Here is a 25,476-nt window from a genome sequence, read left to right on the forward strand (position 1 = left end):
ATGCTGAAAAAAGTCAGCAAAATGTTATTGCAGCTGGAGACTTCAAACGTAGGTAGTCCTCCCTCCCAGGTCCTTGACTTGCTGGTGCTTGCAACCGCGTTCGGTGTGTTCCCAATGTGACAGGCTCTTTGGGGCTCAATGTAATCATTGCTGGGTGAACTCCACAGCTGAGGTTATGCTGGAAAGCAGACATGCTGAGCACTGAGGCTGGCTGCAGTGAAATGAGACTCCTCAGTTTGGGATTGGAAAATGCTCTGAAGACTTTTGGATCAGAGGTGCTGCTGTGGCCCTGTCCTCACTGGGTGTGCAGATTTCCAGGACTTCTGAAGGTACAACCTGTCACCCATCGCAGCCTGGCCCCTTGGTCTTGTGTGTTAGCCTCAACTCTGTGGTGATCTTGAGTGCCTGGCAGCAAGCCGGCTGGCCGGCCACCTGCCTGTGAGCTTTTTTCCCCTCTAGCTGTCCTGGTGGTTGCACTGATGCTTGGTTCCAGCAAGGTAACCTTTTGGGAAAAGTCTCCACCTTGTTAGCTTCTTGCCTGGGCTACTAATAATTCCTAAGAGGCTAATGCTTCACACTGATCCAGAGCAGCCAGGTAACCTGCCTTTTCCTCTCTGCTATCGCTTTCTTGGTGATGTTTTATCTGGGTATGTAGGGCAAGGATGGGAGGATATCAGAGTTCAGATCTACTTTAGGGGCTGAGCTGTCCCAGCAGACTGCATCAGCAAGGGATAAGGGAGCAGAACATGCCACATTGTTCCTGAAAAACTGCTCTTGCCGAAGGCTGTGCAAAAATGCTTTCCTGCTCCATGGACGAAGCACAGATGGTGGTGCCAAACCAAGCCTGCCAAGGAGCAAATCCCATTGTCTTAGTCACCTGTGGCTCTGCTGTGATCTCTGTCACTCCCTCCCTCTTTGCCCTGGTGAGCTCCAAGCAATGCGTGGTTGAGCCTTCCTGCTCCATAGACAGGTGGAGGCTCTCCAAATGGATGTGCCCCAACCCAAACGGCCCCTGCACTTAGTGCCAAATGGGTCTAAGCAGATACTGGGGCCTGTTGCGGTGTCAGGAGGTACAGCAGCAGAGCCTCAGGGACCTCTTTGCTCAGTCCCCAGCCTGGATGAGTCAGAGGTCCTGAGGAGCAAGCAGGATGTGGCCCTGCCATTAAAGATGCTTTGAAACAAGCAAACATGTGGGTGGGAAGGGAATTTGAGTTGTAGGGCAGATTTAATTCCTGGTATTTTATAACCCGAGTGCCTGACTTCTACAAATGTGGTTTTACTATCCCCTCCCATCTTAATAGCTATTTTATAAATATTATTATGAAGAAGTCTTGGTGGTAATGCTAAAGGGAAGCTGGGCTTTGTTTTATCTGAATAGTGCTTGCTTCCAGCTTGGGATAAGGGCTGTAATGCTGCAGAATGAAGCTGAGCTGGAACAAAAGGAAATCTATTCATTAACTTAAATCGTAGTAATTTTAGCATGACCCAAGAGGAGCCTGGTGAATCTAACCCTCTATTTTCCCACATCCTTCCTAGCAAGTGCCTTTCTTTCTAGCTGAGGTTTGAGAGCTGACTTACTTCTAGACTAGAGTGAAATCTAGGGTGGATAATTTTTTTTTTTCCTTGAGATTAGAGTCAATGCTGTTGCAACAATTGCAATGGAAAGAGAAATTATTGTCATTGTTGATTTTGATGTGTAAAAACTGAATTTAAGTTGTCCACTTACCAGTTTCCTAGTTATTTGATTTATTTTTTCGCTGTGCTTAGTCATAGATCTCTGTAGATGCTGCTGCCCACCCGGGGTAGGAATCACGACTGAGACCTTGATTGCTCGATCCCTCATAACATTAATGGCTCTTTTCTTGGTTTTTGTAGGACTCTGCATTTTGTGGTGGGAGTGAGAGGCCAAACCAAGACCTAGAGGAAGAGAGGTGCAAATGACTGGGTCAGGGTGAAAGGGACCTGCTATTGCCAAGGCAGGTGAGGATTCCTGGCCCCTGGCCTCCCACAGTGTGACCAGGCTCACTAAGAGACCCTGGACCTTTCCACCACCATGGGCCAAAGCCAGAGTTCAGCTTCCCTTGGCGGGTTTTTACTGTTGGAGGGGTTGGGGTTTTTGTTGTGGTGTTTTTTTTTTTTTTGCAGAAGCAGCTACAGTTGTAAAGATGAGTGGACAGAGGAACATCTCGGAGGAAGAGGGTGCTCCTAGTGGGTAGAGGACTAGAGGACTGGGGCTGCAGGATGTCACAGTGTGTCTGTTTTCTGCCCACTTTCTGTGTCTCAGTTTCCTGGTCTGTAAAATGGGGGCAAGGAAGTTGATAACTTACATAAGAGCTACTGGCATGCAGTATTTTGTAAAGGCTTCGATAAAAAACCTTCTGGATGGCAAAGCACAATGGGAGCACAGACAGCCTCATCACTCAGACAGCAAACTCCTACGTGTGAAAACGTGAGCCGGGAGTTTGACGTATCTGCTACCCAAATGCTAGCAGGTGATGAGCAGATGGGGCCGCCGGGCGCTTGTCTGAGGTCTGCCTGAGCAGAAGGTGGAGGGGGAGTGGGGATCCGAGCGCCGGGGCTTTTTTTTTGTGTGTGTTGTCGATAACTGACACGTGGTTCTCACCAAAGATGTAAAAATAGAAGCCGTTGGCTTGTGCGGGGCTGTGGCACGGCATTGCTTTATCTGGGAGTTTGGATGTCACGCTCTCCCAGTTATTTATAGGCAGCAGGCAAACCTTGGGAGAAGGACGAGAGGAGCAAAATGTGAGAAACATTTCATGTAGTGGTTTTGGGCCACGGTGGTGCCTGCTGGGCTATGGGGACTGGGAGCCCCAGGTGTTCTCCTAACGGTGGTTCTGTCAATCCTGCAAGGACCGACATGGGGATGGGAGTCTGTCCTCAGAGGGGCTTTTCTTTCTCAACCCATGTCCGTGACCTGCCTTGGAGATGATGTGGATTTAAACACACAAGGAAAGAGTCGGGGGTGTATTGAAGGAGTTTATGAACAGCTCTGCAAAGGCCAGAGCCGACAAACGGCTAAATTGATGTGTTGTGTTTTGGGAGTAGGGATCTGCTTTTCTGGTGGGTAAACCAGCAGAGCAGTATGTGTATCAGAGAGTTACATCTTGCTGCAGTCTGGTGTGCTTTATCTGACAGCCTCTTGCTGTACCCTGCGTTGTCCCAGTCGTCTTGCACCATGCAACCTCCCATACTTCTGTTATTCTTGAAATCCCAACTATATGCCCCAGTGCAGCCCTCATGATGGAAGGGAATTGGGTGTTAAATGGAACAGCCTTGAGACACACAACCCTGAAATCTGGTTCCTACCATAGAGTCCTCTCCTGAGGCTTTGGAGCTCCGCGTGTGTCCACACTTTTGTCCCTCTGCTCCAGTGCAACCTCAGGAGAAGCTGGCTGAGGCTGTGGAGGGGGGCAGGATGACTGGGCTGTTGGACGCATGGGAGCAGGGGGCCAGCCAGACAAGGGCCAGGGTGTGCGAGCTCTGTCCATGGATCCATCCGTGAACTTGCTGGGAGGTAAACTGAGAGGTGCAGATGGATGGTAGGATCGATGACCTCTGTGAGCTCAGCCACTGACTTGTTGCTTTACCCTGCTCAGCTTCTCAGACACAGGAGAAACTGAGGCACAGCGGTGAGCCTGAGACTACAGACACCCTCCTGCCTGGAAACCTGGAGAAACCCCTTGTGCTTCCCTGGGAAGACATCCAGCCCTTCTTTGCCCATCTAGGGCTGAGAACAAAAACCAGGATCGCCTCCAGGTTTCCCAGTGGGATCATCCCCTTCCCTCCCTTTCCTCACAGCACCAAGCCATAGCAGTTCGCGAGCCATTGAGAAATAGATGCCCATGGGTTCCCAGTGCTGCTGTTAATGTGACGGGGAGAGGGGCCCACACACCTGATGGTGGCTCGGAATAGGAGGCAAATGATTACAGCTGAAGAGGTCGTATACCATTGTAATCCCGAAAAGAAACATTATGATTCATCATTCCTGATGTAATGTCATCTGTTTAATAAAGCCGTAATTCACTCTGTGCTCATTTTTAATGGGGCTATTTAAGTAATGGCGTCGGGTTTTCTCTTTCCCAAGCTCCCCCCACTCCCATACTAAGTAGGGTTTGGACCAAGCACTTGAAAAGAGCTATTGGAGCTGAAGACTTTTTTTATATTTACAATATCTTTCAGGCCGTGGCTGAATGGGGTATTATTTATGTCAAATCACTACTTACCCTGAAATATGGGGAGAAAGAAAGCCAACAGCTGGATATGGTAATGAGTAAATAAACCATGTGTCTCTTTAATGATAGGGACATGAATTTGTGCCGCATGGGGAAACGGCCGGTGATAAGATGTCTTTGACTGGGGCTGACCACAGAGCAAGGGCACCCCAAAATTTATGTTGCTGGAGGGCTCCCTTGGCAGCTTTCTGGGAAGAACGATGGTCTAATGGTTCGGGGTTGGCTTCACTGCCTGTTCTCTGGGGGGTGTTGGCCACATGCAGACACAGCAATGTTTGCTACCTCTGGCTTGGTGGCATGGCTTGATACCCATGAAAACCTGGATCTGGAAGTTGTGGTTTCTTTGGATGTCTGAGAAACTCAGGGTTCTTAAAAAAAAAAAAAAAAAAAAAAAATCCAGAAGGGTCATTTTTGGAAGAAGTGGTGGGAATGGGAGTGTCTGTCCCCAGTCCAGAAGGAGAAAGTATAATTGTTCTTATTGTCTGTTTTTTTTTCAGAATTATTTTCTGTGCGTGGAGAGAAGCATTTATGGGAATATGAATTTTGAATACAGGTGTTTGACCACCAGGCCTCTGTGCCTTTGCTGGTGCAGAGTGGCAGGAATGTTTCTGTCTCTGGGGATGTGCTACAATGCCAAATCCAGGGAGTGAGTGACTGATGCAAACAGTTAAAGGAGAGGGGAGATGGCGGAGGGAATTACCGGAAGACAGCAGAAGGCAGAAGACTGTATTGAAGTAGGTACGCCAGGGTCAAACTTCTTTGTGCATTCAGTCTCCTGTGCAAGGGAAAAAGAGGTATTTCCACAGAAGGAAATTCTGTGGCAAATCAGGGTTTATGCGAAGTTGGTGTAGGGTAGAGCTTGGGAATACAGCCCTTACACTGCAGCTAAGTTTCATACACCTGGACATATACAGAGGCTGTGGGAGTTCTTGTGGCTGAGCATCCCACTGTGCTGTGTGGTGTACAGACACAGAAGGTCCCTGTCGCAAAGAGCTGATGCACCACTGGGTGAACATTAATATGTAGCCAAGTGGGCCCATTTCTCTTCAAGTCAGTTGTATGCCTGGCTCTCCATGCCTGTAAGAAAAATAAGAACTGCCAAATTGGATGGATCATTTCTGATATAGTAAACTCCTCTTGACAGCGGCCAAGAGCAGATGCTTTGGGAGTGTATGAAAGCTGGACATTTATGGACAGATCCTTCCCACTATATCTACCTGGCTTTTGGCAGCCCTTGATGTAGGGACTGCCCTAAAAAAAGGAGCCTCTTAATGTCAAAAGAGAGTTGGCTTTCTGCATGAGAATTATTTAACCTTTTGAAATTCATTCGTATGTGTTCACTGTGCGTATGGTTTATTGAAAAACCAAGTCATCCCTGCCCTCTACCATAGACCTTCTGAAAGAGAACCAGAACCGTAACTTGTCACAGCTCCTTCTAAGATGCTTTGATTTGGTGTAAAAGGGCCATTTAAAATATTGAATCTTGCCACCCATAGATTGCTTAGTTGGGAGCCACACATAAAGGCCAGACGGGTTTTATTTGAGAATGTGCTGTTTTGTCTGGATTTTTTTACCTAATTCAGAAAGTGAGGTCACTGGCTTTAAGAAGCACAAATTAAAATAAAAGTATCCTCAAGATTGTACAGTTTTTGTTGCTAGCTGCTTTTTTTATTTTTCCCTAGACTTTCTATCTAAACAGGGAGTTTCCAACTATCTCTCCTGTTATCATACCAGGAGCAAGAAAGGAAACAAATAAGGAAATTTGGAAAAAAAACCCCATAAACACCTTAAAATACCCTACACTCAAAGCAGTTTCTACTTTTGTCCCATCCGGTGGTAATTTATCACGGTGGAATTAGGCGGATGCGGGAACTAGCCCTCTGCTCTTTGGAGGAGCCAGGAAAGGCGGAGGGCTGGGAAGGTGGGTCCTGTCTGGAGGAGAACAGTGGTACATGTTACGGGGGTCATCAGACTTCCTGCAGGCCCCTCCACCGTGTCTTCCAGGCTGGGTCTCCCATGTGGATCCCTCTGGAGCTGCATCCTGTTTGCACCATGGGATTTGATGCTACATGGATCTGAAAGGAAGGTCAATGGATGTCGTATGAGGACACTTGGACTCTTGCCCAACCTGTGGAGGTGAGGGGATGTCTGGTTATGAAATGGTTAGTAAGGTATTATGTGCTATGGCTCGGGACATGGCATTTGGGACAGGTCCTGGGTTTACTATCCCTTTCCTCCCCTTCCTTGCTCATGCTGGCCCTTACCTACAGAATGGGTGTGATGGTTTTCATCTGCCTTTTAAAGGGTTTTAGATCTGATGTGCTCAATGGCTCAGACTTTGGTAGGGGAGTTATTGCCAATTTCCCTGTAGACATTAAAAGTGTTCTTTGCTCTTGGTATAACTCAGCGTAGCTTGGTCTGAACACCTGTGCTCATGTCAAATGCCACCTAATTCCACTCACGGTTTGGGTTTGGGCTCAGTGGAGCAGAGGGCTGGTCTTCATTACCCCAGCCCTGTATAAGCAGCTGCTAAGGCTGGTTACCTTTTGTGCAGTGAGAGGAAATTGTTTCTGCCTGCCTTTTATGTCTGCACTGTCACCTGAGGAGCCCTCACTGCAAGCTACTGGGGCTGTGCTCACATGGCTTAGAGTGGGAACTGAAGCTACCATGTCTCTCCTAAAACAAATACCAAAAAATCACATCTAATGAATGCTGTTGAGAATGTGAAGTTTGTGGGTAAATCATAACATTATCCATGGGGTCAGCAGAGAAGGATAAACCTGCCACTTACAGATGTTCACGGCAATAAAAAGGGCCTGTAAAGAAAAGCCCCTTGTTGCCGGGCAAAGCCATAAGCACAGAATTGCTCCATGCCTGGGGCCTCCCGCTTTCCTGGGAGGTAGAGAAGGGGTTAAGTCTGGAGCCAAGCACTCAGCTTGCTCTGTATTATGTCCAGGTGGCATGACGTGTGAACAGACGAAAGATAAAAATCGCAGCGGATAAAATCACAGAGGAAATGGCTCTGTCTGAGCCCGGATCACGACGCCTTGCGCTGACCCCACAACCTGAGCTCCATCAGTCAAGTTGTCCTTCCCTTGACTTCTCACCCCATGCTCTGCTGCTGCTGCTACTCCATAAAAGAGGAGGGTGGCGGGAGGAGGGGAGAGGCGGCTCAGCTCGATGACTAAGAGGGTCTGAGGACACGGGTCAAGTTCTTTCTGCTGGAGTCTGGAAGGGAAAGCTGAGTACTCTACCAGACCCTGCTATAAAATGATCTTCCCCATAAAAGGACCGAACAAGTAATTGGGAGGCGAGTGCGGTCCTCATCTTGCCTCGGCTGGGGATGGGGCTGGTGGAGCAGAGCCAGGCTGCCCTGGCTGTTGGAGACCCTCACTGCTTGGCAGGGAGAGCAGTAGCAATGTTAGGGCCCGGGGCTTTGCTTTTGAAGCCTTAAGATCAGTGGCTTGTCTGTCAATCAGTCCCTTTCCATCCACCCCAGCCACCTTGGCAGCTGTGTTAGCTCTGCAGCTTGGAGGTGAGGGGAGAGACCAAGCCATCTTGTGCAAGGATGCCTGGTGACCTCTGAGAGAGAAAGTCTGAGGGCTTTGATCAACTATGTGGGCATCTCTGGGGGGGATGAAACTCCTCAGTCTCCTTGTTCATTCAAGACAGGTGGCATCAGTGACAGAAATAAAGTGTGCCATGGTCCCAGAGCCAGGCAGCCACAGCTGTGGGGAGAGGCACTCTCCAAGCTGGATCGTGCCTCGCTCTCAAAGGAGCCATGTTCGCTGCAAGGGCTGGAGGATGCTGGAATTTGCTTCCTTTGTCTGATCCAAAAGAGCCTAGTTTTGGGGAAGGCCTTCTGGGCACGCTGCATAAGACATCTGTTTTACAGGGTGTTTAGGACGGGGCTCAGATCAGGCGTCCCAGAACTGGGAAAGGTTGGGAAGAGGTTCCCAGCGGTAGCTGGCTGAGTTCCCCTGCTGTAATTATCTTTTGCAGCCCTGGGATTTGAGTTTGTTACCAATGACACTGTGCTGGGGCAATAAGAAGTGGAAGGGAGTTTTTAGCTGATTAGACTCTAAAATACTCCTTGCCCTTTAAAAAAAAGAAAAAAAAAAAAAAAAGTACTTTGTCCTCTCCTGTGGTTTAAAGATGCAGGGGACCACAGCTCTGGTGGCTCGTGGCTTTGTGTGTGTGTGTAAACTTGTATTTTCAGGTCAGCTTTAACTAGTTCCCTGTGTATTTTAGTTTACCTTAACTCACCCTGGTTTAATTGGAATTTATGTACCAGAATAACCAAGCTGGTTTATAGCTGGCACCCCCTGAGCTGCAGGTGGGCTTTGTTTTTAGAGATGCACACAGAGGTATAGGAGACTGCTACTGTCTCTAACTTACTGGGACCAGAGCTACAGCAGCAATGTGCTTGGACATCAGTAGATGCAGGTGCTGAGGGGCCTTCAGTCAAGTGGGGAGTGTGCTTTTGTTTGGGTTAGGCATCTGCTGAGTTAGTTACCCAGCCTGTGTGCATGAGGCCTGTGGGCACTGAAGGAGCTGTTGCTCTGATGTCAACATACGCCATGATAACCCATCCCAGGGCTGGGTGCACCTACCGTGATGCCTGGGGCTCATGGTGGAAGGTGAAGGCTTATAAAACCCTCTCCTTCTGGGAGCGTTGCTCCCCTGAGGCTTATGAGGGCTGCTGGCCATTGCCTGTTTTATCATTGCCTGCTTGGAAGGATGTACAGTGACAGGGTGAGCACCTCCAGACTGAGACATGACCTGGTAAAAGAAGGATGCATGTGTCCATTAAAAACTGATTTAGAGCTTAATGAGCATCATGCCTCTACATCTCTTTGCTATAAGGAAGGTCAGCATATAGGGACTAAATCCTATCTGGGAGCAAAGGTGTGTCTTGGTTTGAAAGCAATCTGTTGTGGCCTTTGACAGCATGTGTGGCAAGAGCAAGTGGGCTCAGAAAACGCAAGCAGTGATTGAGAAGACTGAGGGCTTCCTCCCTGTCCTGGCTGAGAAGGGAAGGAGTAACCCAGGAGTAACACACTCTGGCAAGGATGTGGGGAAGATCCACAGAAATGGATATGACTTTTCTGGGGGGCAAGATGCTTGTTTGTGAGCAAAGCCCCCTCACGGTGTGGATTCATAGATTGGTCCAGGCCAGAAGGGACCTCCAAAGGTCATCTAGTCTGACCTCCCCACAGTCAGCAGGGACACCCCCAACTAGACAAGGTTGCCCAGGGCCTTGTTGAGCTTCACCTTGAATATCTCAAGGGAAGGGGCCTCAACCACCTCCCTGGGCAACCTGTTCCAGTGTTCCACCACCTTCATAGTAAAGAACTTTTTCCTAATATCCAATCTAAATCTCCCCTTCTCCAACTTAAAACCATTGCCTCTTGTCCTGTCACTGCAGGCCTTTGTAAATAGACCCTCCCCAGCCTTCCTGCAGGCCCCCCTCAGGTACTAGAAGGCCGCTATGAGGTCTCCCCGGAGCCTCCTCTTCTCCAGGCTGAAGAACCCCAGCTCCCTCAGCCTGTCCTCATAGCAGAGGTGCTCCAACCCCCTGATCATTTTAGTGACCCTCCTCTGGACCCGCTCCATCAGGTCCATGTCCTTTCTATGTTGAGGGCTCCAGACCTGCACACAGTACTCCAGGTGAGGTCTCACCAGAGCAGAGTAAAGTGGCAGAATCGCCTCTCTGGATCTGCTGGCAACACTTCTTTTGATGCAGCCCAGGATGTGATTGGCCTTCTGGGCTGCAAGTGCACATTGCCTGCTCATGTCCAGGTTCTCGTCCATCAGCACCCCCAAGTCCCTTTCCTCAGGGCTGCTTTCTAATACCTCATCCCCCAGTCTGTATTTACACCGAAGATTGTTTCGGCCAGGTGGAGGACCAGGCAGCTGCATTTTGGGTTCCTGGCAGGCTCTGTAGATCATCTCCTGCTCAGCGAGCAGACGGGAAAGCCCATCCACACACGTCTCTGCTCCCAGAGAGGCTGGAGAGCATCACCACTTCTCCTCCTCGGGGAAGGCAGCTCCGTGGCACGACCTCCCACCTGGGGAAACGAGATCAGCAAATGACTCCTAAGTAGCGTGTCCATCACTGTCAAATTGACCATGGATGTCAAGCGTGAATCGGCTGTCCCCGCAGCGCGGCCGGAGCCAGCCCCTTAGCTGGCTGAGTCAAGCTGTGCTGACTCCCCGTGATAGCATTTTAATGTGAGGGATGACAGAGGCCTCCAAGTTAATGTCTGCAGAGAGGTGACAGTTTTGAATGTCAGCCAAAGTGGAAGGCCTGCCTGGAATTTTGCGGAGAGTGAAGAGGATGGGCATGAAATTAGCGCAGGCAACTGCATCTGCCAGCAGCCTCGCAGTGCTGGTGCTCCTGAGAGCCAGCCACCTTAGCAGACCTTCCCGCTTGGACCTCGGAGGGCCAACTGTGTGTCTCCCAATGTGGCTCTTCCCAGGAATGTCTCCAAGGACTGGAGGAGGGACTCGAGCCTGGAGCTTTCAGTGTCCCCCTTGGAAGGACCACCGGGATGTGGAAATGGTGATATAAATGCTGCTCTGGCAGTAGGAGGTGGAGGTAAGATTGGGGCTGAGATGGTGTCTGCCTGCTGTTATTAAGAATAATCAGCACGTGTATTTAGATGAGGCCTGGCTCTCAGGAGCTTGGCTGGCTGCCTGAACAGCCCCATGGAGGACCACAAGGAAGGCACTCCCGGTGATTAAAATCTGATGGCAGAGAGCATCCAAGCAATTCCTAAACAGCTTATTCACGAGAAGGAGCAAAAGACTCCTGATGCTCCTAGATCTGATTTCCAGATAATGAAATAGCCAGTACAAATCAGCCCAGCCCAAATGAAGCAGGTATTCCCGTCCCGCTCCCTAGGGGACTTTGGGCCAGGCAGCTCGCTTTGCTGTGCCTCAGTTTCCCTCCCCTCCATGGGAGAAAAGGCTGGGTTTCTTTACGGAGAAATGTTGGGGAAAATAAATGGCTCCAGGATCACAAAGGGCCTGAAGACTTGCAGGTGGGAGGCATTCCTGAAAGGAGACAAAAGCAATGACAAGATACTGAGCACAGCCAAGAGCTAGGCTGGATTTATTAAAGAAAAAATGAGGGAGACGTCTGTGGTCAGCTTGATAAATCGTCTCCCCCTCAAAGCTCTATTTCTGTGTTATTGTTCGCCTGAGATGGGATCTTGACAAACTCTCCCCGGGCTCAGGGGCTAATTGCTGAGTTCACAAAGTTGCAGAAGATCTTCTGCACTGTCATCTGAGCTGGGACAGGGCTCAACTGGTTATAGATTGGCCATTGAGCAACCAGTAATGGGTCTCTTTGGTAATGCAATACAGGGTACTATAGTCCTTTTTAATCCAGTAGAGCCCAAACCCCTTCAAAGGATAATTCTATTCATAGGTAACCTTCAAAACAGAGAGAAGAGCATATTTCTGTTTGGGTTCTTTATGAGATATTGTCTTTAGTGTGCAAAAGGATTTTCAGAAACCTGGTGTTGAGTGGCCAGGAAGATGAGGGAGCAAGTGCTCTGCCTCTCCTACCTGCAAAATGCATTTATGTCCCTGCTGCAAAAACACAGGGAGGGGAAAAAAGGACAGTTGGTTTAATTTAAGTCTCTGTTCCAGCAAGGCCGCAATTTAGGGCCTGTTCTGTCCTTTTGTGGCCCTGTATGTGCATGCTGTAACCCAAATATTTGGGAATTCACAGATCTCCCAAAGCCAAATTTACAGGGAGCTGTTTAAATCTGTCTTGCTATTTGCATGTAGATAAAGCAGTGTAAGGAGTGACAACAGCTATTGTCTGAATTTGGTTGGCTTGTGAGGAAGAGGATTGTGGCTGTAGTTATGGGCAAATCCCTTCAGAAAAGGTCACCTGGCTGTTGGGAAGTCCTGGAGACTCCAGGAGCCAGTAACCACATCCCTGTGTTGCTAGGATGGCACCATAATGCCTGAGGTGGTGTTAGCAAAAATAGGGAATTGTGGCGGCTCTTCTTGCTGGAGATTCACGTTTAGCTGCTATGAACATGTGGAAGTGGAGATGAGGAACGCTTTGGCCACCTCTTGTTTGAATGTAGTCCCACTTTGCCATTGCACTGAGAGCTGCAGGGTGGAAGCAGGCTGGTTAATGCAAAATCCCACCAGAACTCCTCATAGACGTGTCAAATTTTGATCATATGTAAAAAAACTCCCAACACAAACAACACAAAAAAAAGCCCCAAACCAAGAAACAAATCTTCCACCACACCCACAAACCAAAAAAACACTTCCAAAAGAAAACAAAAAAACTGTGAACCACCTAATTCTCAGCACCCCAGAAGTTCAAGTTGGTGTTGGCTGTTTTTTTGACCATGGAGAGTCAGGCTGATTTTAGCTGGAAACTGAAATAAAATGGTATTTGTGCTGAGAAAAGCCTGCTTAAAATAAGGGAAGGAAAATGTCTAAAGTGAATTTCAAATTTCTTATTTAAGTTTAATGCTGTCTTTACATAACTGGGCCATTGACTGGAGAAATCCTGGATTTTGTTTAGCTATTTTTCTTGGCAGCACTTTGACCTCTAGGTCTCTCCTGGTCTTGACCTTAGCTCTTTTCCAGTGAGACAGCCTTGGAGGAATGCTGCAGTTTGCAGGCTCTTAATTCCAATACATCAAATGCCAGTCTTGCATATGCTGAAGTACTGACCCCTGTTGTCCCAGCCGGTGCTTGTCTGCACTGCTCTGTAGCTTCAGGTCTCTTTCTTCCATGGTGTTGAAGGACACCAGTAAGCTTGTCTCTCCCTGGGAGGATGTGGTATTGGACCTTCTCCTCTGGACCCAGTACCTAGACAGCTCTTGCTGGTCTCGTCTCACTCGGTGGTAGCACAGGAGGGATCTTGCAGGGAGGTTCTAATTACAGTGCCAGCCCATTGAGGTCCACCAGAAGGGTGCCTCTCATCAGCTTGTGGTTTTGGTGGAGAACTTTCCCACTGTCCCTGTTGCTATGCGGAGTACCCATTTTCCTTCCCACCAGTTCATTTTGCACCCAATCTGAAGTCTGTTAGCTCCGCTCCCAAAGTATGGATGGAGGGACTGTGGGAGAAGACCTACACAGATTAAACTCCCACTTGCTGCCATTCCTGCCTCCTCTGCTGAAAGCTGGGACCCAAGAACGTTCCTTCTCCTCAAAGTCGGGCTATGAGCTAATGTAGAGGAGAGATGTGTGCGGTCGTTTATCCTCCTCATCGACAGATGGGATCCGACAGCTTCTTCCCTTATGCAGTCACAGACTCCACAGCTTGCATCTTTTCCCCTTTTCTGCCAGGAATAATGTTGGGGGGGCTTTAAAAAATGTTTCATTAATGTTTCTGGAAATGTTGTTTTGTGTGTGAATTGCAGGAACTATTTACAGTAACTTCTTAAATGAACCTTGCGAAATGGGAATAATTTTACTGTGTGCAAATTTCACAGCCTTTTACTGTTCTGTTGTGTGTTGTTGTTTTTTTTTTTTTTTTTTGACAGCTTCTACATTTTAAAGTTATGGCCCCAGGCCTAAGAAACCCAGTGTCTTTTTGGGCCAGGTGAATTATGAATCAGCCTTGAACTCCCTTCATAGCGCTGAGTATTAATGTGTCCATATTGCAGAGGGTTAGTGACTTAACCAGTGGGTTGAGCAGAGAGCAAAGAGGGGGCTTGAGGTCTGTAAGTGTTTAAGGCAGGGCACTATATTCTTTCCCTCCTAGACAGATGGGAGACAGTGAGGCCCATGGACCTTGGAGAAATTAATGGGGCCCTCTGAAAAAACATCCTGCTTGGAAATGAAATGTTAGCTGCACAGCCGTGCGCTCTGTGTGGCTGCCTTTATTTTTATTGGCCCCTCATCCGTTAAAGTTGTCACCTCCTGCCGTCATCCCAACTTTCTCTGTTGGGAGAGGCTTTGGTGGTAGAGCTCATCCACAAAGTCTGGGAATACTTGCCAGTTGTGCTGTCTGCATCTCATTTTAATGGGGGTCATTAGCCAATTATCAGCTTAACTGAAGATACTTGCTGAAAATTTAATTAAAACTGATTATGTGAGGTGTGCTTTTTCTTGGCTGGGAAGCTTCGGTTTACCGTAAGGTGGAAGACAGCTGGCTCATGAGCAAAGAGCATAGGCTGCGGGGGCAAGCAGTTGGCTTGGATGTGTAATTGAAGTGGTAGGTAGCTGTCAACGGTGGTCAACAACCCCCAGTTTGCAGGACCTCTTGGTATGGCTGGTGTTTTCCATGGAGTTAGGGTGGGACTAACAGAGCTGCAAGCTCTGATCTGGTTCTGGCTAGTGCCCAACTTGATGTCCCTGCATGAGATCTGGGGGCCCTATATCTGACCCCCTGGCGGCCAGAGGGGCTGTGGCTGATCAGGTCTGGGTAACATCTGCAGGGTTTATTGACTTGGGGAAGAGGGGCAGAGTCTCTTTCATCCTGCAGCTTGCTGGACTTGGACTTCTGATAGCCACATACATAGTGAGGAGTTCAGACCAGATCCTGCCATGTATTTTGCTTCAAGGTTTTTCTTTTTAATAGTTTTAGTGCTTCTGAAAGATGATGCTTTGAAAGGAGTCCTGTGCAGACTCCTCTCTTTAGATGCTCAAATACAAGCATGGCAAAGAAAAGTCTGTTTTCCCAGCAGGAGGAGGGCTGCTCCAGGCACAAAAATGCACATGACCACCAGTTGTGTTGGTCTCTGTTCTAGCAGAAAGCAAAATACTGTGCTGATAACTCTGTTTATTCTGCTTTTGTCCCCTGAAGAGAGGCATGAAAATATAGCAAATGTCTGGTACTGTTTTCTCCTGAGCTGCTCTTAAATATTTTGAGCTGGTCAGTTTTGTTGACCTTTCCTAATGTATGTGAGTTACCTGCAGGTCCAGGGTTTCTGCAGAAAGATGTGTTGGATAATGTTGCAGCCCTTCTTGTCCCCAACATCCTGAGACTCCTTCCTACCTTCTAAACCAACCCTGCTGACTTCAGGTTTTGACTTGTCTTATTTATTGCTCTCTTCTTTCCAGCAGCCCCTCTGGTAAAGCCAAACCTTGACTTGTTGACCTTGGCTCCTTGGCAAGTCTGAATCTTACAAATTTGTCCAAGTTCAGAAGAAAACCAAACATTTTAGGGAATGCAGGCATTTAATTTTGGATAACTGATAGGTTTTTTAAAATAGAAAATAGCATGGATATTTTTATTGATATTTAGTAATAAGTGATGTCACTGAAATGCTTCTTTTGAAATACAATTTTAATTGAATTTGAAGCAAAAGGCATTTCAAGATGAGGAAAACCGAACTGCTAGGCTCAGAAATATTGCAGCTAGACATTTTGATTTTGCAGAATAAAAACATTTTGGTGCGAAGAGCCTTCAACGTGAAGGAGTCAGGAGTGATTTGAGAAGTATTTTGATATTACTGAATCTGCATTTCTCCTTGGTTATATACATAGTATGTGTGTATGGTAGTGGAACATTTTCTACCTGCTTCCACAGTAAAGGAGTAGGTAGCACAGTCCTTTGCTGTAGAATTTAAATGGGCAAACTGGCAAGTTATTTCATCTCTGGATACTTTTGCCTGCCAGCAAAAGAGTAATTTTTCACTTGCCCAGCTCAGTCTTTGGCCAAGCCAAGAACTGAAGCTGGGTCTTTCGAGTCCTTGTCCCGTGTCCCATGACAAGATTCCTGTCTTTTCTCTTTGTTTGTGGTTTGTGATTAATCGCCCAAGTCTCCTGATATTATTTCTGTTCTGCTCCCTGACTGTATGATTTGAAACTTTATAAACAGGCCATAGCAAATGGGTGTGACATACAAAAATATGGGTATTCATCAAAGTAGCACAGCTGCTCCTGAAACAATGGTGCTAAGGAAGCCCATTCATACTAATTACAGCAGCACAAAGAATTGTGTCGCTAAATTTGCTGGCAGGTCCAAAAAATGTTTTGGCTTGACCTGAAACAGTCTCTTTTGGGGAAGAAGTTTTTGGCAAGTTGAAACATTTTAGTTTCACTCTAGAAGCAGCATTTTCTTTTGAATCTAAGGATTTGCTTTAAGTAGAAATTAAGAGTTAGAAGATGGAAACATTTCTTTTTAAGCTGGAGGTTTTTTTATTTTTAAGGAAAAAAGTCTTTCCCTTAACACTAACAGTTTGATAAAAAGGAGTAAGTGTGTGACCTGTTTTAATAGGGCTAGAATGGTATTTTTGGCAACCTCTTCTTCCAAATCTGAACTCTTCAGCTGCTGAAGGATTGCCTGACCCTTCTGCAAGTGCCCAGGAAAAACACCCCACCTGGGTGTCTGAAGCTTGATGTCCTGGTGACCTGTTGCTGCTCTGCTTTGCTTCCAGCCTGAGGTGCTGAGCAGGTAGCCCTGGTGTGAAGCCTGGTAGCTCCCTGCATGGTGCTGCTTGCTGAGGGGAGGGAATGGGGGAAATTCCTCTCCTAAATGTTGCTGAGCCCAAAAAGTACAAGGTGTAATTACACTCCGTGTACTGATGTTTCCATGCACTGCTCTGATGGCACTCCAACTACACAATAATATTTTCCTTTCTGAAAATAGCATACTGATTTAGTAAAATCCTTTAATGTTTAGAAAGTCTGGAAATGCATAATTAAGGTATCCAGCCAATTCCCCCTTTTGCCTTGTAATTATTGTTTGTTCATTATCACCCCGAATGACTTCCACCACCCACTCAAGCTTAACTTTGCCCCACAAATCTGTCAAAATAGAGACACATATCAACATTGCAAATTGCTATTACGACAGGGGGAACAAACTTCCTCTTTCTCTCAGATGAATCAATTTTCAACATAATTTCACAATCATGCAGTAAGTAGAATGATTTCCTGCTGCACAATCTCTGCCTGCCTGTCTCTTCAAAATCTTACCTGCTCAAACCTCCAAGTTTGTCATTGTGTGTCAGGTACCTAAAACAGCCCCAAAGAACTATTAAAATTCATAACATCCACCATCTTATCAGTAAAGACCATTCCCAAAGCTGCATGGGAGATGGGACAGTAAAAGGATAGCAGCCTCACTCCAGACACCTGAATTTAGGTGGAAAACCAGAATGTTTCCAACCCACAGCAACTTTGCTGACTTCACCAGGAGCTGCTTTGTTTATGCAATATGGGGCTCACTGTAGTCCACATGAGTTGATGGGAAAACTGCATTTCACGTTGTTTCAGTCCCTGCTTTTATTAAGCAGCCATTTGGATGGCATATGGAAATTAATGTTATATTTAGGTATGTTCCTGTACGTCCATGAAGACAGTTACAAAACTATTTTTAACTCTAATACTTGTACTAATCCTCCTAAAACTCACCAAGGGGCACTAACTCTTCTCCAGCAGCAGAGGAAAACTCAGTCTGGTCTTTAGGGGGATATTTCTGGATAGGGAGATATTTGCCAGAATAACCCCTTCAGTTCACTCTGGTTCTGCTCTTATGTCAAGTTGCACTGCCCTTCTTGCCAGCATCCTGCTGATTCCTTTGGCTTGCGGTACCCACAACCTTGCCGTAGCAAGTCCCAGGACTTGGCAAAGGCCTTGAGCTGCTCATGGCTCTGGCAAGCACCAGCAGATGTGTTGCAGATCTGTTCCAACATACATCTGTGTGGGGCTGTCACTGTATCTGCTGTGTCAAAATCTGGGACGCTGCTGCTTGTGCATGCCCTGCATGTTCCTCCAGGTGTTTGTTAGCAGTTCCTGGGCTGCACGTACCTACCCACCACACAAAGGTTGCATCAGCTAACCAACAGCACCCCTTCTCTCTTTTTAAGAAAGACTTTCTTCCAAGCCTTTATGGCACCGAGAAGCCGTAAAGACTGGGTTAACAGCTGACATTGTGGATGGGCCATCCAAGTTGCCAATGGTGATACAAAAGCATCACTGACAACTCCAACATTGATTTCTCCAGTAGCTTTTGCAGAGAGGCCAGAGGCGGTGTGCCAAGATCTCCTGGGACGGCTCCTGTCTGGGGTATTACTGTGGATTACTGTTCGTGAAACCCTTGTTCTAACCCGCTTGAGTATTTTGCATGCTGCAGGATGTCTGCAGAAGGATCTGTACCGTGCTTCAGGCACGGCCTCCCCCGAGGGCCTGCATGTCACAATAATGTAATTTCTCAGCTTGATCCAGCTGGTGGGTGGGTAGGGAAGGAGCGCTCTGCTCCCCGTGCAGCTCTGTTCAGCAAGAGTCTTTCTGCTGGGATGCCAACCCTGCTCAGGCTCAGATAATCCAGGGAAGGGCCTCTATTTTTGCATTTTGTCTGTTCTTTGGTTTTGGTTTTTTTTTTATTTCCTTGGCATCTTCTGCCATCCCACATCATCTCTAGGCCTCCCTTGGGAAGCAGCTCTACCTGTGATGGGATGCAGCACGCTGGTCGTATGCTCAAAGTAGCCTCTGCAGCCCAGCCCTGGGATGCACGGACCTACATCCATCATCCGTGGAGTCCTGGAGGGGAGCACGCCCCATGGGTCAGATGAATTTCTCCAGGACAAAGGAGCAAGACTGCCTCATCCCCTGGGTAGAGGGCACTTCTTTGGTAGCATGCACCCAGAGACATGCCTGCCTCTTTCTGCGGCTGTGCTGTGGGCAGCTCCATTGGCCAGCGTGCAATGATTATTACCTTGCACTTCTGCACTGCAGTGTAGTGATGACTGCAATTTATCAGGCTATTCCCTGGTGGACTGGATTTGACCTGAATGCTACAGTGTCTCGGTGCTTCCAACTAGCTCCACTCACGTGGTGCCCACACCGGCTTTCCTGGAAGACAGGCTGATCTGGCGGGAACTGCCTGACACATCGCCATCAATGCGTAATAACCTTTATTTAAAAAAAAAAAAAAAAAAAAAAAAAAAAAAAGAAAAACAACCTTCTGCCCACGATCCCATGGTAACCCTAGCAATATGGGCATTAATGTCCAGAGAGCTTTCTCTGGGTTTAGATTTTTTGTGGTTATCTGGATTTCAGATTGACACCATAAATATTCAAACTCAGAACCTAGCTGGATGCAGCCGCTGTTGACTTTTGTATGACCTAGCTGGAAACTTTAAATCAGCTGTCAACTTGACTTTCAAGGGAGTGAAATGCTCCAAATCCACTAGATAGCATCTCCTTGGTGTTTTATTACCTCCTGAGAACCTCACTTTGGTAGGGACCCAACTCCAGCCTCCTTTCAGAAAGCAGAGCTTTGTTAGCCTTGCAAAGTCATTAAACCTGCCATGTGGGAATAGGGGTGTCCTACCTTGTGGCAACACACAGGGCTTATTATATAAAACGCACATGATTAATATACAAGCGAAACGAGTCCAGATGCAAGCCTAGCATCGGGTTATTAATAGGCTAACATAGATCTCTATCAATGGTGCTCTCTGTTTGCTAGATCACACTGGATGCTGCATTTTGGGTGGTTTCTTTTTTAAAAGCATTCCTTTGTCTTTTGAGATAGATACATAGGGCTTTTCTGCAGGTACTAAATATATTGTGCTCCCAATGCACAGTGTGCTGTCGTTCTGGTCAACAACCCAGGGCTGGTTTGTGAAGTTAGCAGTGAAAACACCGTGAGCAGCTGTGAGGACGGTTGTGGCCAGCGGTGCCACCCCAGTGACTGCAGATGGCTGTGCCGGCACGAGGCGCTCTCTTGGCCAGTGACTGAGAGCAGAGCAGCCCTGCAACACCAGATTCATCATAGCAAGCGGTATGTTGAGGGCCACTGTCAGCTTAATGGATGTCGCAGCAGCCACAGTGTCAATAAAGGTTACGGCCTTTGCTGAAGAAAGAGACCCAAACACCATTTAAGTAATTGCGTGGTGGTGGTGGTGGGGAGCAGCAATGATGTATCTGTCTGCTTGATATGTGCATCTTCCTCTGAAGAGCTGGACAGAGCATCCAGAGATGATGCTCTGAAAAGTCAGAGAGGTAAAAAAGTTGGAGCCAGATGTTTTGCTGGAGTAGACCTGTTGAGAGGGGGACCTGTGGCGTGGCTGGAGTCAAAATCTCCAACTCTTTGTAGCTCAATGGGAGATACTGGAGGGCTCTTTTCCTCAGTCACCTTGGCCCACCTTTCCAAAGGTGTTGCTGGATTCAATTGCCCAGCTTTGAGGCTGGTCTGGTTTTGCAGCAGTATGGGGCACTAAAATACTGACAATCATGCGGTGTTGTGTGGTCTCAGGTCCACACAAAGTGTCTGAAGTGGACCAAGGTATAAGCTGGTTTTGAAAATGCAGAGGCTGGCAAGTCTAGGCTGGCAAGTCCAGGCTGACATCTTTTAGACTAATTGGTTTGATGGTCTAGTCCTCTAATGTAATGTTTTATTAGGTCCAACAGATTTCTGTTCCAGATTCCCTGGGGAGCTCTCCAAAGTAACTGTTCAATGAATAGCTTTTCCCTGCAGCTAAATGAGAGGCACTGGCAATAGAGAGATTTTGGCAAACCGGCCTGACAAAGACTTGGAAGGCTCTGAGTCCAACCTTACAGATTATCTCACACCTCCTCCACTAATCTGGCTGATACTGAAAGCAAATCACAGGCAAGTGGTTTGGTCTTCTAGTGGCCAGGGATGCCCACTCTATGTCTTCATTTCAGCTCTACCTCTGTTGTGAAGGTGCTTCTTCCTGTGGCTCCTGTTCTTGGTGCATTGAGGTCCCTGTCTGCAGAAGCCCTCAGAGATGTGTGCTCTCCTGGAGACCATGTGCAGGGATTTGGAGGCCCTGCCATGGCAGGCAGGCAGTGGGCTCTTGTAGTGACGTCTTCCTCCAAGCTCAGTCTTGGTTATGAAGATGTCTGGACTCTCTAATACAGATTCTCATGCCTTGTGCTTTTAATATCATGTATGAGTTGCTATCTGCTGACTAAGATTAATTGAATATGTAAAACAATAGGTGCTAAGAATTAATACAAGGCTTTGTAATACAAGATGACTTTTATTCTAGTTTGAATACTTCACACAGCAGCTATAAGTACATTAGTTTTATTGATCTATATTCATAGAATTATTTAAATGTACCCTCTGGTGCTGAGTGTCAGGGATTTTCCAATGCTTGCCACTATGCATTTTTCATTAGAGGCTGGTGAAGGCAGATCCAAACTTTGACTGCCCAGGCAAGATTAATTTCAGCTTGACAGCCACAGGCAAACACAAGCAGAGTGTGTTTTGAGAGCTGACCACTAACCATGGTCTCACACCACGTACCCTGGAGCGGTATCCCGGGCTCCCTGCTTCAGGCTCTCCTGCATTCCTGCATTGTCAGTGTTCCAGGGTATGCTGGCTACCAAACAACCTGGCTCTACCAAGGCTTTTCTTCTGCATTGTGTTTTAAAGAATGAAAATGGATCTGTTCCTATATAGAGCTGAAACTCTTATATTAAAAACCTGTCTGTACTGTGCATACTAAACCTGGCCTGATCTTTCAAGGTCAGATGTTTGGCAGGTGCCAACTCTCTGTAGCTGGTACAACGTTTCTTCCATCCAAATGTAACTGGATTGTCTTTTATTTCATCAGATTTTTTTCCACTTTTGTCTAAAAATGCTTAATTCACTTTCTTGCCCTTTTCTATTGGGGGATTAAAAAAAAAAAGAGGAAGAAATATCAGCAACTTCATTTCTAGTGAAAAACATTCTCAATTTTTTCTTTTAATGGTGTTTGATTGTAGTCACTGGCCAAAGGAGACTGAACTTTTTTAGTTTACAGGGAACTTTGGATGAAAAGAATTAAATTTTTCAGAGAAAAATGAAATGTGATGGGTTTTAGTGTTTAGAAGTGAGGCAAGTGGCTAGGCAAGAAAGGCAGCTTTCCCACAGGTTTGTCTTGAAATTGGGTGAGGGATGGGAGCTCTCACAAACCCCCTTTCCTGCACTGGGTTGCTTGTTGAAGTCATGGGAGTCTCTGGTGTCTACTGAGAGGCTGAGCTCATACTGCAGCCTTTGCTGGAGGGAGGACACTAAGAAGATGTCTCTCCCGTAGCTGACAGCCCAGTGAAACTAAAACTGAGTTTTCTGTTGCTCTGCTAAATTGGGTTAAAATTAGCTGACAGGTTCCAAAGTGATTGGAACACACAAGCCTACAGTTTAATTGCATAAGCCACTTTCCTTGGAACCAAGCTGAAAAGCATCAGTATGTTTTGCAGCGCTTATTATAACAATCATTTTGCATCTAGTTCAATGTTCACGGTACAGCCTGAACATGAACTTCAGGAACGCTGGAGGGGTACATAGCTGATGGGCCTCTTTGGGAGGACATATGTGGATGTGCGCGTGCTGCAGCAGAAAAGCCTTTGGGGTTTGGGAGCCCAGCCCTGCAGAGATGCTCTTGTCAATCGTGCTGATGTGGCTGTGCCTGTTGATACCTAAAGCCTCTTCTGAATCTGGCTTTGGTCCCTCTGTTGCATCCTTGAGGGTGGAGGAAGAAGCTATGACGGGATGCTACTGCCCCTCTGTTGTGTTGTTGCAGGGGCCACCAATTCTCCATGGAAGGGTTATCCCTCCAGCTCTTGTTCTTTCGGCGTCAGGGTCTCCTCTGGACCTTACAGCAGGGAAGCGCTGCCTGGTTCCTTTGCTGCAGTTGAAGGTGGCTGCAACACTGTCCCTGGAGAATGCTGTGCCTCTGGGGTCGAGCAGGGGCATGGTTGTCCCTAGCCGTGCAGTGCAGGCAGCCCTGGAGTACAGCTGCTCTCCCCCCCCAGCAAGTACCATGCTCCAGAGTAGGGTCAGAGCCACATAGAGCTCTATACAGTGTAGGGAGATTGCCTCCAGTGGCTTCCCCCACTGCTCTATGGGGACTCAGAGGAGGATCTGTGCTTTTAGTTTTAAATTTATTTATTTTTTAATAAATGGCAGAGGGGGGCTGGAAATTGGCCCTGGCATCACCTTCGCTCCATTGTTCAGCATCCTTCTCGCAGCAGGGCTTGAGCTGGACTGAACATCGCTCTCATCTACTCTGCCTCTCCTGGTCCGTGGCTCTACTTGTGCCTTGTGTGGGGACAGCTGACCCCAGGCCTTGCGTCCCAGCACTCAGACCCTGCCTTGCACTTGGAGAAGGCAGCTTTGGTGGCAGGTTCGTGAACTTTGCTATGTTTTATAGCCACTAGAGGGGGGTCAGAGACTGCTGGCTTGGGCTGCCTGCAGCCAGGCTGCCCGGGCTGGGGGCAACGCAGGGCAGCCCAGGTTGGGGGCTTCAGGCTGAGCCCCATGATATGCAGCCCGGCCTTTCCTTGCCCTGAGCATGTTTTCAGCGTCTTTCTCAGCCTCAGTGAGAATTCCTTTGGGAAGGTCAGTGCTGCCAGCTGGGATGTGCTGTCTGCATCTACTCTGCTTTCCACCTATGCGAATGTAGACAGATGGACAGGGAGCACTGGGTTAGCAGGAAGTTGAGCTGAGGAGTCCTCCTAGCCTATGGTGGATTTATCAGCTCAGTTCCAGTAACGTTTTGTAACTTGGGAGCCAACTGGTGTCACCCAAAGACAGCCATCTTGCTCGCACACAAGCCTGTAACCACCTGAGGCAGCTTTGTGCAGGACCTCATCAGGTCTTCTGGCTCTTGGGTGCAAATCCCCCTGCTTCGTGCTGTGCTTTTTGCAGATCCAAACAGAGAGTGTGCCCTTTTGTTCATGCAAGGTGGCTGCAAAGTGATAGTGGGGGAAGGACTCTGTGTATCCAGTCCAGGGCACGTGGCATCGGCTGTTGGCAAAGGGGAGGCGCTGAGATTTGCCAAGGAACATCAGCCATTGGGATCACTGGCGCTGGAGCAATTTCAGCTGGCCAGGTGCAAATCTGTTTATTGTCTCTGAAACTAGGCATTTGAGGTGCTGAATTTCCTTTGCTAGCAAAGCGCAGAGCAGTATTTTGTGCCAAGATGAGGAGAGATTTTAAGAACACTTTTATAGCTCGGTGTTTTCCCTCCTGGACCCCTATATATGATTTTTGTAAAGGGGGAGAAGGTGCTGCGTTTTCCATTTCTAGGTGCTGCTCTCCAAACTCTGAACAATGTGAGCCATAACACTTGCTAATTTCTCACGGACACCTTGGCAAGACTCAGTAAACTTCTGAAGAGGGAGAAAAAGATGAACAGAGTCTACAATTGCCTTTACCTGAGCCTGGCATAGCATTGGGAGGGATTTTTTCTTCCTGGGAGCAACACACCTCTGCTGCCATTGCATGGTGGATGTTCCTGGTGATGCTGGAGCAGGATGCAAAAGCAGGTATCTGATGGCATCAAACCAATCCTCTAAGGTCCCACACTCGCTGCTGAGAGCACCCAGCCCCTAACACATCATGGGAATAGTCTGTTCTCTGTATCACTGGGAAGTGATGGGGACTGGTTGTGTTAATGGATGGGAAGGATTTGGCCTCCCTTGACACAGCTCTGGGATCATTTTAAGTGCAAGGCTGTGGATTATAAATTATACAGCATTTGTAATCAGGAAAACATCTGCTGGGTGCTCTTTCCAGTGGACAGGGCCAGCCGAAGGCTCCAGGACACGATGCGTAGGGGTTGCACCAATCGCCACCTGTCTTCTCCTATAATCGAGTTGATTTTTTATGATCTTGACATCAGCTTTCAGGGCGCATGATCTATGTGTTTATTTAGCTGTCTTTCCTGGCGTCCCTTAGTTTTGAACTCCTGTAAATCCTCCCACAGTTGGATTTCTGCACTTTTCAGAGATTACATTTCCTGACAGTACATTTCTCCTTCCCCCTCACATCGGTGACAGCTCAGGCGAGGCTCCAGGGACCAAAGCATTCAAACCCAGCTTTGGAAAGCTGAGCTCTGTCACAGAGCAGATCTAACTTTCCAGGGGCCAAGCAACTGGTACTTGTGTAAGTGGGAGGGGGGCCCAAACATGTTGCTTTGTGGCTGAAGCCCCCCTTCGGGTCTGAAATCTGGTCCAGGGGCTGTGTCATCCTCTAGGATGTGGTGGCTGGATCAGGATCTGGTCTCCATGAGGAGACCTGCTCAGGTCCTGTCTTCACACCAGGAAGGAGAGTGGAGTCGGCTTGGACAGAACAGCAATGTTTTGTTAAAAGGCCCAAATTCTGGCTGCTGGGGAGTGAGATCTTTGCAGTTCTGTTTGTTCAGGTCCCAGTGGCCCTTGCTTACTGATGTTAACCCATGCAAGGGCTTCCTGGATATCCCAGCTCAAATGATTCCCAGAAGGACACGGTTATAAATGCCCTTGTTTTTCAGAAAACCATGTCTTCTTT

This window comes from Numenius arquata, chromosome 8 (genome assembly GCF_964106895.1).
Source record: "Numenius arquata chromosome 8, bNumArq3.hap1.1, whole genome shotgun sequence".
In the NCBI taxonomy this organism is placed as follows: domain Eukaryota; kingdom Metazoa; phylum Chordata; class Aves; order Charadriiformes; family Scolopacidae; genus Numenius; species Numenius arquata.